General features: G+C 46.5%; 1 non-coding gene across 1 annotated transcript; it reads right to left on the reverse strand.

Annotated features, from left to right (window-relative positions):
- Positions 1-9,190: 9,190 nt before the first annotated feature.
- LOC115066844 lies at positions 9,191-9,316 on the reverse strand. Its single transcript, XR_003846290.1, has one exon. It is a non-coding gene; the product is annotated as a small nucleolar RNA SNORA31 (small nucleolar RNA).
- Positions 9,317-12,400: the final 3,084 nt, after the last annotated feature.

Below are 12,400 nucleotides of genomic sequence, written 5' to 3' on the forward strand. Positions count from 1 at the left end.
ACTCACCTGAGTCTGCTGTCCAGTCTACTGACAGAACACCTAGAGAAGAGGGCCCTAGTTATGGGAGTGTCTCCATCTTGTCTTGTGAGGCCCAGCCCAGGGGTTAGGGTCTCTGACTTCCCTGGGTTATACAGATGACATTGTAAACTGGCATGGATGGCTTGACCTTATCAGAAGGTCACACAGCACCTGACCTACAGAAACTCATTTTTATTTCCTCTGAAATCCTACATGATAGGATTTCTAAAACGCCTTCCTACAGATGAGGAAATTGAAGGACAGAAGTCAGAACACTTGTACATGACCACCTAGTATAGCCAAGCCCAGCTGAAAACAGGCACATTTTGCCTCTGGAGAGAAGACATGACTTCCTTCTTTCAGTATGGTATTTTAACTCTCATTGTGGGCTCAAGCTCTTAGACTCTCATGGGGAGAACTGTGGCTGAGGGTTTATAGTGTGTCTTTGGAGTTGCATCAACTTCATGCTCCTCCCTGGCCTGGCCTGGCTATGTTCCTGACACCTCAGAAGTGAAAGTATTGCTGCCATCATCATGGAAGGATTAGGTGAGCAGATCCTACAGAGGGACGTGAGGGGTGGACAGAGGGGAAGTGGGAACAGGGATGGAGAATGAGCAGAGGTGGGATTTGAACACAGGTGGGGAGTGAATGGAATGGGATATGAACAAGGTGAGCATAAACAGGATGGAGTGTGAACAGGGTGGGGTATGAACAGGGTGAGGTGTGAACAGGACACACACACACACACACACACACACGATAACAATAAAATAACATTTTTTAAAGGTGAAAGATTTTTTCACACACCCTCAACAGGTGCTGAGATCTTTCAGAAAAGTACCTGTCTCCACAGTTCTCACAGCCCTCCCCTTGCTGTCTCTGAGTCCCCATGTGAGGCCCACAAGTTACAGTGGAGGTCACACCACCACAGGAAGTTGTTGCCCTACAGTGGCCCCTCTATGGCCTTGCTGGCCATGGAGTTTAGTTCAGATGAAGGTAGGCACCCACAGCACACAGAGAGGGGGTAGGGTAAGCCACCTGACCTTGACCTGCCCCTGCCTCCTCTATCCCTGTTCTGGGCCTCCCCACAACCTCTCCACCCATTACTAGGGTGACTGCATCTCTGTGGCCACTTGCAGATGGACAGAGTGTTAGGGAAAACACAGAGCCACAGATGGCCTTGGAGAATTGGTCCTAGGACCCCCATATCAAAACCACAAAGTGAGAATTTCATATAGTATGTCTGCGTACAGCCCGGCAACCTTCCAAGGCTGACAACAATTACTCTGGCTTGTCAGGGAATGAGGAGGAGGAAATGTTGGATATAGACTCTGTTTATCCCAAATACCTTCCATCTCATCTGGGTTGTTTACTTTTCTATGCAGAAGCCTCAACTTTAGACAGCTGACTGAAACTAAAATCCATAGGTCTAAGTAGCATTTTCTTACTGGCTTGTAACCACTAAAAACTCGGGTTCTGCTGTGCATCTTAGGAGTGTGTAGGGCACTCTGTCTCCCCTCTCTTCCTGCTCACCTCTGCCCACTTCACACTCTATATCAACACATGGGCTTTTTCTTCAAAGCACCTGTTGGAATGGAGGTGTGTGTCTCTGCAGCAGCGTATGCACGCTGCTCACTCAACAGGGTCAGCATGCAGCTTGAGGTGGTAGATAGTGCTACGGACAATACCCCAACCAAAAGCAACTTTGGAAGAGAAAGAGTTTATTTAGCTACAATTCTAGGTCAGGGTCCATCACTGAGGGAAGTCAGGGTAGACACTCAAGGCAGGAACTTGAAGGCAAGCCTACTTGCTATTCCACTCAGCATCCCACTAACCAGGGAGCTCACTTCACAGTGAATGAAGCATAGGGGATGCCGGTTGCTAGCTGGGAGGCAGGCGCAGGCTTATGCTCGGGTAACTTTCTAACGCAGTTCAGGACCACCTGCCTAGAACATGGTGCTGCCCACAGTAGACTGGGCCTCCTACATCAGTTAACAACAAAGACACTCCCTCACAAACATGCCCACAGGCCAATCAGGTCTAGGGAATTCCTCAATTGAGATTCTCTTTCCAGATAATTTTAGGTTTTGTGAAGTTGACAGCTATAAGCTAGTCACAGCACAAGAGTCAAGTGCAGGATTCACCCTGTGTCCCATAACTGATGTCCTGGCAAAGTGGTGGTAGGTAGATAACTCAGCATGTATGCATGTGTGTGTGAGCATGTGTACATGTGTGTGTGCACATGTCCGCATATGTGCCACATGTGGGCATGTGTTCTTTCACTGACCTGTTCCATATCTGTAAAGCAGGCAGCAAACCACCATTCACCAGCCTCAATTCCCATCTGATAGTAAGTAACCAACGTTCTTCCCGATACAACAGAATATAACAAAGCCATGCTGTATGCAAGGGTGGGTGTGTCCACTGAGGCTGCCTTGAAAATATGTTTCTTGCTGTTGATGGTGATCAAGATGCTTGAAAACCTCTGAATTAGTTTTACCATCTTCTAGGATTGCTTTCTATTTCCTGTGTGTTTATTTCCTTTATACATTTACAGATTATTATTATTATTTTATTATTCTTCTGTATGTTATGTGTGTCAGTACATGTGCCATGGCACATGTGTGGAGGTCAGAGAACAACTTTGCAGAACTGGTTCTCTCCATCAGACTCAGGTTTTCAGGTTTGTACAACAAGTGCCTTTATCCACTGAGCCATCTCACCAGGCCCATTTGTAGTTTTTATTTACTCTTTATTGGGGCTCTTGGTGTGGCAGTTCTTAGAAAGATAATTCGACTTTCAAAGAAAACCATGGATATGGTGCCTGTTGTTGGGAAGGCTGGCAATGTGATTCCAGGGGCTGAGGACAGCTAGGGGCTGGAGAGGAGTGGGAGAGCCCTGGGGAAGGAGGGGAGCGCGCACGGCTTCTGCCTCCCTGGCCTCAAGTCTCCATGCCTGAGCGTTTAGAGACCATTGACAAGTTTTCACTCTCACCTCGGCTCCTGGTGAAGACCAGGTAGCTCACTTGCACAGAGTTAATTGGGTCATGGAGTCACAGGAAGGAGGACTCTGGGGTAGACCCTTAAGTAAAGGAGCCAAGTTTCCAGGAAGTAAGAGGCCACCTAGACACAGAGCTGACGCCAGTGTGTTTGTTGCCACCTCTTGCCAATGCCAGGCATCCCAGAATCCACCTGGAGACAGCAACAGGCTCAGATCAGCCAGCCCCATGGCTCTGCTGCCAAGACCTCATCAACCACTCACTTGGTACCTTGCTCCGTAGGAGAAAGTCCCCGCTCAGAGACACAGAAAGCACTAGCAGCAGCCTGGGGTTGCAGCAATTCTCTTTAACCAGGCCCACCCGCTATGTGACTACTGGGGACTTAAATTATTTCCCTACTTCTGCTTAAACCCTCCCCAGGGGAACACCTGCCCAGCTTAACTCTGCTCCTGTGTGAGGTGCGATCATGGGCTTTCCTGAGAATGTAATTGTCTCACCATTGGTGGGAAGAGGGACCACAGCTAGATATGAACTGAAGTCTTAACAACACCCTGGAGGGGCCTCCATCTAAGGAAACAGGATTTAAACTATCCTACTCAGGAAATGAAGAGCAAACTGAAGGTGAGTTGGCTCCTGGATCCTGGTGTCTGCCTGGCAGGCCGAGAAGGAAGAAGGGGCCTGGAAAAAGGAGTGGCAGCTGGAGAGGACCAAGGACACCTGCCCAGAGGTCAAGGGGTGGAAAGACACCTCCCCAATACCCCTCTCTTCCACATACATATTGTGTGCAAAGAGAATAGCTTCCTTACAGAGAGGGCTGCTAAGAAGGGGGAACCTTGGAGCTGCTTCCCAGGGAAGTCAGAGGGTTTGTGGGACAGTGACTTCCAGAAGAGCATATGAGGAAGTGCAGTGTGAGTGGGGTTCTGGCTGCAGTGGGCTTCAAACCTTTGGCCACCTCATACATCTTCCTCACATGAAATTGAACTGGGATACCTAGGGGAGTGTGGGCAGTTGGACAGCAAAGCCTTAAAAGAGACCTAGAGCACCTGTGTCAGAACCAAGAGGCGCTTACGGCAGCAAGGCGTACCCACTACAGCACCTGAACTAAAACCAGAGTTTTTGAAATTAGAGTCAAGAAGGCTGATGGGCCACCAACTCCAGAAATGGCAGTAGAGTTACAAGACAAGGCTGAGAGCAACGAGGGATCTCTCTCCACTCTGGAGACACAGTGGCAGCCACACACCTGCCAGAAGATGAAATTGTGCCACATGGAATTCTGTCCATGTGCCTAAGACCAGTGTGTCTCAGTTTCATTTTTTCTTCTGTGATAAAACATCCTGACTAAAGCACCATCAGGGGAAAAAGGATTTATTTCAGCTCACAGGTCCGGGTCACAGTCCATCACTGCAGGGATGTCACAACAGCAGGAGCTTGAGGGAGCTGTGCACATCACATCTACAAAAAGGAACAGAGAGCAAAGAATGTATGCTAGTGCTCAGCTCACTTCTTCTACACTCACACAGTTCAGGACCTGCCTACTGAATGGTGCCACCCACAGTAGGTGAGTGAACAAACGCAATCAAGACAGTCCCTCATAGTTATGCTCAGGGCCCATCTCCCAGGTGATTCTAGATTTTGGTCAGGTTGCTAATCACCACTAACTGTCACACAGTGGGAGCATGTGCTCCCACAAAGGCTTTTGCCAGGTATCCATGGCAGTCTATTGGTTGTGTGTTCATGTGTATGTATGTGTGCTGTGTTTTGTTTTATCTTGATTAGTTTTGTTTGTTTGTTTGTTTGGGAAGGGAGAGTTTCACTATGTAACTCAAGCTATCGTGGAACTTGAAACCCTTCTGCCTCAGCCTCCTGAGTACCAGGATAGCCCGCACCCATCACCTGCCCGGCTGGGACAGATGAGTGATGAACCACCCACAGGATATTCACACTGCAAAACATTTTCCGTCAGTCAGAAGGAACAAATTACTGATGCTGGGTGGATCCCCCTTGGTAAGGATGACTATAAAAGTGCTTTTCTGGGGGTGCTGGAGAGATGGCTCAGCAGTTAAGCACACTGGATGCGCTTGCAGAAGACCCAGGTTCACATCCCAGCACCCACATGACAGCTAAGAACCATCTGTAACTCCAGATCCAGGGGATCTGATGCCTTCTTCTGACTTCTACAGGCATTGCACAACATGGGTACACTTATATACAAGCAGACAATATACTCATACACATAAAATAAAAATGATAAAATATTTTAAATGCTAGCCTGTGTGAGGAGAAGGCAGAATGAAGAGAAGATTTTGTTTCCATTTCTGTTTATACACAATGCTGCAAAGGACAAGAAAAAGCAAAAAACAAAAAACCTACACAGTGCCCAACGGAAGATCAGTGATTGCCTGGGCTGGGGTGGGGACATGGGCAGTTGGAGGACTGCTACAAAGGTGTTGCAGATGCTAAATACTTACATCTTCACCCATTGGTTATCCCTTTGAGCAGAGCATTCATGTGTTTCTACTTCCTGACTGCAGATGCAGTGTGACCAGCCACCCACCCTCCTGATGCCATGCCTTCCCCACCACAATGAATTGTATCTCTTCCAATTATAAGTCAAAATTAACATTTCCTCCCTGAGTTGCTTCTTGTCAGGCCTTTGGTCACAGCAATGGGAAAGGGGGACACAATTGGGAGCAAGGTACAGTATTTGGCATTTATAAGGCACAAGGTGCTGTTAAATGTATTGGTGTGTTCCTTGGCAGGCATCATCATAAGAACAGGTTGATGAGATGCCTTCTCAATGGGTAGGTTTGTGGACACTTTGGGGCAGGTTTGTGGACACTTTGACTCCTCTTGAGCTGAAAACCAACTAGGTGAGCTTCCTCATGGACTGACCAGACTGTAGACAGTAGTGTGACTAACTCTGAAATTGGCCCATATAGACAGTACTGTGTTGGTCAGCTTTCTGTCACTATGATGATTAATACTAATTGTCAATTGACAGAATCTAGAATTGCCTAGGAGATAAACCTCTGGGCATATCTGTGAAGGAGTTTCTAGATTCGGTTAACTGAGGAAAGAAGGCCCATCATGAATGTGGGCAGCATAATTCCCTGGCCTGGGAACCTGGACTGAATAAAAAGGGAAAAGTAAGCTGAGCACCAGCCTTCATCATTCTGCTTCCCAACTATGGATGCAATGTGACCAACTGCCTCACAGTCCTGCTGCCATGCCTTCCCCGTGAAGGACTGTACCTTCAAACTGTAAGCCAGAATAAACCCTTCTTTCCCTAAGTTGCTCTGTCAGGTATTTGGCCACAGAGACATTAGAAGCATCTAACAGGCATCCTAACAGATGAGAGGGCATCTGTTTCCTCAGGGTCATCATGCATTCCCTATGGAAATCCCTCAGGATGTGGGGCATCTAGCATGCGCTAAAGATGCTGTCCTCATGTTCTCTGTGGTCCCCAGTCTGTTGCCCTTTTTATTTTTAATTTTTATTTATTTATATATTTTTGTCTTTTTTTTTTTTTTTTTTTTTTTTTTTTGACAGGGTTTCCCTGTAGCCCCAGCTGATCTCAAACTCACAGCGATCCACCTGCCTCTGCCTCCCTCAGCTGGCCTGGAACTCACTATGTAGACCAGACTGGCCTTGAACTCACAGAGATCCACCTGCCTCTGCCTCCCGAGTGCTGGGATTAAAACCATGTGTCACCACACCCAGCTCCTGTTGCCCATTTTTATTTTGGGTTATTTCCTGTTGCTTGCCTTTATTGGATGTGTGTCTAGTAAGCATGTTCTTTCCATTTTTGGCTAATTTCTAACCTGGTTAGCAGAGTCTCACAGGGAACAAGTTTTCACATTTGGTACAGATATACTTAATGATCTCTTTTTTCTATGAAGTGTGTTTCTTTTTTGCATTTTATTTACTTATTTATTTATTTATTTTATTTTGTGTGTATGAGTGTTATGCCTACATGTGTGTAAGTGCCTGAGGAGGATAGAAAACGGTGTCAGATCCCCTGGAACTGGAGTTACAAATGGTTGTTAGCTACCATGTCGTGCTGGGATTTGAACCCAGGTGTTCAAGAACAGCCAGTGCTCTTAACCACAGAGCCATCTCTCCAGCCCCATAATGTATGCTTACATTAAGTCATGGTCAAACCCCAGGTCATGGGGAATTTCACCTGTACTTTCTTTTATAACTTTATAGTTCTTTCTTTGCTTTTAATTCTAAGATCTATTTTGGTTAAGTTGGGTTTGTTTGTTTGTTCGTTTGTTTGTTTGTGACAGGGTCTCCCTTACCCCAGCCGGCCTGTAACTCACTATGTAGATCAGGCTGGCCTCCATCTCCTAGAGATCCACCTGCCTCTGCGTCCCAAGTGCTAGGATCAAAGTGTATGGCACCACATCCCTCTACTTTGTGTCAATTTTTGTGCAAAATGTGCAGATTAAGTCAAGGCTCTTACTTATTTCCTTTTTTAATATAATCACCTGATTTCTCAAAAAAAAAGTGTTGGAAACATATTCTTGGGCTAGAGAGATGGCTCAGCAGTTAAAAGCACTGACTGCTCTTGCAGAGGACTTGGGTTCAATTCCACACCCAGATGGAAGCTAACAACTGTCTATAACTCAGTTCCAGAGGAATCCAAAGCCCTCTTCTGACATCTATGGGCATTGCATGACACAGATACACTTACACACATGCAGGCAGTACACTCAAATACTTAAAATTAAAAAAAGAATAGATAAACTAATTTTAAAACATAGTCTTTTCTCCATTTCATTGTCTTTGCACCTTTGTAAAAACCAGTCTATCTCTAAACCCTGGTGACATCACAGGGTCTTCATTACTGCATCTTTATACCATGCCTAAAATAGAGAAGTGTGATTCCTCCAAATTTACTTTAAAAAAAATTATTTATGATTTGTATTTTATGCGTATGAGCGTATTTCTTGCATGCATGTAAGTGCACCTGTGTCATGCTGTGCCCACAGAGGTCAGAAGAGGCATCAGATCCCCTGGAACTGGACTTACGGATGGTTATTAGCCACCATGAAGGTGCTGGTATTTGAACCCAGGTCCTCTGCAAGAGCAGTCAGTGCTCTTAATCATTCAGCCATCTCTCCTCAAATTTGCTCTTTTAAACAACAACAACAACAACAACAACAACAGGATTTTGTTATTGTGTCTTATTTGGCTTTCTACAAAAATTTAAAGTCAGTTTTCTTATGTCTTGGATTTTGTGGTAATGCAATTAACTCCCTAAATAGTTTTGGAGACTCAACAGCTTCGTCTCTGGAGCCCTCCAGTTCATGCAGGTGGTATGTCGTTGCCCTGGTCTCTTCCTGAAGCCTCTTAGAGTTTCCAGCTTCTGGCTGGTACACATACTTTAACTAATTTATATTTCTTTTACAGAAGATCCACTTATATTTTTTTCTATATATTCATCCTAGTGTATAGAAATATGAGTGACACCTTAAACTTTATGTTTTGAAGGAATCTCAGATTTATAGAAGAATTATGATGTTAGTTCATATTCCTGTGTATCTTCCAGCAGCACCCCTAATGTTCAGATCTGACATCACTGTGCATGCCCAGCAGAGGGACACTAACATAACACAGTTACCTAGATGGCAACCTTTACTCAGACTCCCCTAGCTTTCTCACTAAGGCCCCTTTTCCATCTTCCTAAGTTCTGGGTGGCATTCCTTCCTGTGTGTAATAGTTCCCCCTCAACCTCCCCCTGTTTCCCTGTGCCCTCCATCCTCCTACTCTGATCCCTTGTAGGTAATGGCCAGCTGGCCTGAGGTCTCCTACTGGAATCGTGTGGTCCTAACTTTTGTGTTCCACTTCTGCTTATGATCTGCAAAGTGTCCCCCACCAGTTTGTGTGTTTGAACACCTCGTCCTGGCACTGCTTCCAGCCTGAGTCCTTTGCTCCACAGTCCTAGTCTGCTCCAGTTGCCATACCTTTTCCACTGACATGGACCATGTCCCCTGAACCAAGAGCCAAAATAAATCCTTCCTCTCTGCAGTTGCTTCAGTCAACTGTTTGAGCACAGCAACAAGAGCAGCTGACACAGTGGCTCCGTGCTGCTGTCCGTTGCTGCTCTCTCCTCGCTGACAAGCAAAATCATGTGTGTTTTGCACAAAGGGTCTATAATTGCATTTTTTTATATGTACTCCCCAATTCAATCTGGACAGCCACAAAGACAGAAAGCCCAGAGAGTATTTTCTTTTGCATCCTAGTGCAAACCTGAAGAACAACCACAAATTGTTCAAGGACTAGCAGTGGATGCAGTGTAATTGCATTTTAAATTTATTTTAATTCTTATTTTATGTGTATGAGTGAGTGTTTGCCTGCATGTGTGTATATACTATATGCATGCCTGGCATCCTTAGGGGCCAAAAGGAGGCGTCAGACGCCCCTGGAACTGGAGTTACAGATGGTTGCTAGCCACCATGTAGGTTCTCAGAACTAAACTCAGGTCCTCTGCAAGAGCAGCCAGGGCTCTTTACCACTGAGCCCTTTCTCTAGTCCCTCATTCATTATTTTTGAGACAAGGTCTCACTCTGTAACTCAGGTTGGCCTCACACTTGTGACAGTCCTCCTGTCTGTCTTCCCCAATGCTGGGATCACAAGTATGCACTCCTGGGGTTTTTCTTTAAGACCCAAATTGGAAACCACTGTTTTTAACTGGGAATTACGGCCCATATGTTCAATCGCATCTATTTGAGAAGTTACTCTAACCTTTCTGCTTTTTCTTCGGAATAACGAACATTTCTCCTCTTCAGTTAGTACTTTTCTTTCTTAAGTCTTGACATTATATAGTCCATTTTGTGTTTCTTCTAGAATCTTCTAACATATATTTACTTTAACAGAGTTAGAAGTCAATCAGTGTCTTCAACCTCCTCCCAAATATACAAAAGAACATGGAACCCATAGTCCTGGTGTCCCCTCCTGATTTATATACTGTCAACACACAGCTCCTCATCTCTGTGGACATGTGAATCTTACTGATAGATCACCTAAAGAAGATACCCTCTGACTCACCACACCTTGCACATTGGAGTCTTAGGGCCATCTTAATGTTTTGTGGCCCTGACTGGCCTTGGATGACGCCCCCCCCCCCCGGCCCTGGGCAGAATGGACTGAGACTGAAGAGCCCACATTCTGGCTTCCTGCAACCAGCAGGGGTCCTTGGCTTTCCATCAGGCTTTTCTTTAAGTGGATATTATTTCACTTGAAGGAGAATCAGTGGGAATCAGAGCAGGCTCCTGTGCAAATCGCACGTTGTAAGACTTTTTTAAAAACCTGCAAAAATGGCACCCGCCCTGGGCATCCTGGTGCCAGAGGCTTGCTGATTCTGATTCCCCTGGGCCATCAGAACCCCAAGAGGGGGGCAGCACCCCTTCACATCCTCTTCTGTCCCCCATCATAAAACTGGATGGTGTGTTTCGGCTCCAGGGAGCTAAAAGCCACCAGTTTCCATGTGTGCTAAAAAGACTGAAGTCTCAGAAACTAAAATGTGAGGTGCTTTGTGTCTCCGAGAAATTAAAAGCTGCTCCACTGACAAGACACTTTCAACCTCAAGGTGAAAACCACACCAATTAATAAAAGTGGATATCTGACTTCTGTCTCTACCTTGAGTGTAATTTAAGGAGGAAGATGTGGCGGTCATTAGGAACATTTCTCCCCTCCTAGATCCTTGCTGTCTTCATTTATTCCAGGTCTCCCCTCCTCCTCACAGCTGGTCCCTTCCTCCTCCAGAATGAAGTGAAGGATTCCCTCCTCAGTCCTGCCCTCTACAACTCCCATCCTCTCTCTCTTGGTAAAATACACTCGTAGACAGCGCAGATGCATGGCAAGCTCCTTTCATTTCTGTCCCTCTGTCCCTCCTTCCCCTCCCTTCCTTCTTTCCTTCCCTCCTTTTCCTTCTCCCTTCCCTCCTTCCTCTCCTTCCCTCCTCCCTCCCCTGCTTTCTCTGGATCCATCTTGATGCTCTGTGCTCTCATCTCTGTAATCACACCCCGCTTCCTCATAGCTGCTCTTAGGTGACTGTGGTCCCCTCCTCCCCTCCTTGCTCTCCCCCTCTTCTGAAAAAGGAGGGGTGGGATTAATACAAACATTCATCACAGTCCTCATTATTTTGGCAAGGGAAACAAATGGGAATCAAGTAGTCTTTTTCCTGTCAGGAAGGTGATGAAGGCAATGTCAATAAACTGAGCGATTTGCTGCGAGAGACTGCCTGGCTCTGGATCCTGGAATACAACAAGATAAAATAATCCCCTAAAGCTAAGAGTTCCATCACTCTGGATTCTGACTTCAAGCCACACATTCTCAATGAGAACCAGCCCTCATCCGGTTAGCCATTAGTTGGAGAGGAAGCCACAGTTCAACACGTCTGGAGCCAAGGACTCAGAGACTGCTGCCTTTAGAGGCCTCAGCTCTGCCCTTGTCATTCAGTGTCCCCTGGATCACCAAGCATATTCAGTCACCAACAGTGACTTGTATACATGTGAAATCTGAGTCAGGGAGAGAAGGAAAGGGATAGGGAGACAGAGAAGGGAGAGAGGGAAGGAAGGAGAGGGGGATAGAGGGAGAAGGAGAGTGGGGGAAGAAAGAGAGAGGGAAAGAAGGAAAGAGCAAGGGAGGGAGGGAGGGAGGAAAGGAGAGGGAGAAAGAGAAAGAGGAAGGGAGCAAGAGAGAAGGAGGGCGAGAGAAAGAGAGAGGGAGGGAGACAGAGAAGGGGGGGTACCTTTAGAAAGAGCATTCAAGAATTTCCTGAGAAAGAAATCCAAGCATGCAGTGATCTTCTTGAGCCCTGGGCATTAGGAAATCCTTATGGACCTCTGTGAAGACCCTGCCTGGTGTCCTGACAGGGTCTAGCAGAGGAGGATCCAAGCAGGAAAGAGCAGCCCAGCTGTCGATGGCAGGCAGGACAAGGGACAAAGGACAAGGTGTCTCCCTCTGTTCCACCTCTGTACAAAATGTCTAGGCTGGGTAGCTTAGAGATGACAGCCCTGGGCTTGGGAGAGCCAAGATCCAGTCACCAGCAATGCAGTGTGGCAGTGTCAGCAAGGGCCAGTCTCTGCTTCCTGTTGCTGAGTCCTTAAAGGGTGGAAAGGATGAAGGAGGAAAAGGCAGGGGTGCCCATCAACCTCCCATGATGCACAGGAGAGAATATGAAAGACTCAATCACTTCCCCAAAGGCCCTGCTTCCCAATACTATCACACCTGGTCTTAGATCCAACATGTGAGTGTTTGGGGGCGGGGGTGGATTTACACCTTGAAACTATGGCACTAGAGAAAGCCAGCTGCTCACTACCTTGCCAAAGGCAAGGGTTGCCTTCAGCATCCTTCTAATCTGAAGGCCCCTGGCCT

Source organism: Nannospalax galili, unplaced genomic scaffold, assembly GCF_000622305.1.
Source record: "Nannospalax galili isolate Female #2095 unplaced genomic scaffold, S.galili_v1.0 scaffold744, whole genome shotgun sequence".
Taxonomy (NCBI): domain Eukaryota; kingdom Metazoa; phylum Chordata; class Mammalia; order Rodentia; family Spalacidae; genus Nannospalax; species Nannospalax galili.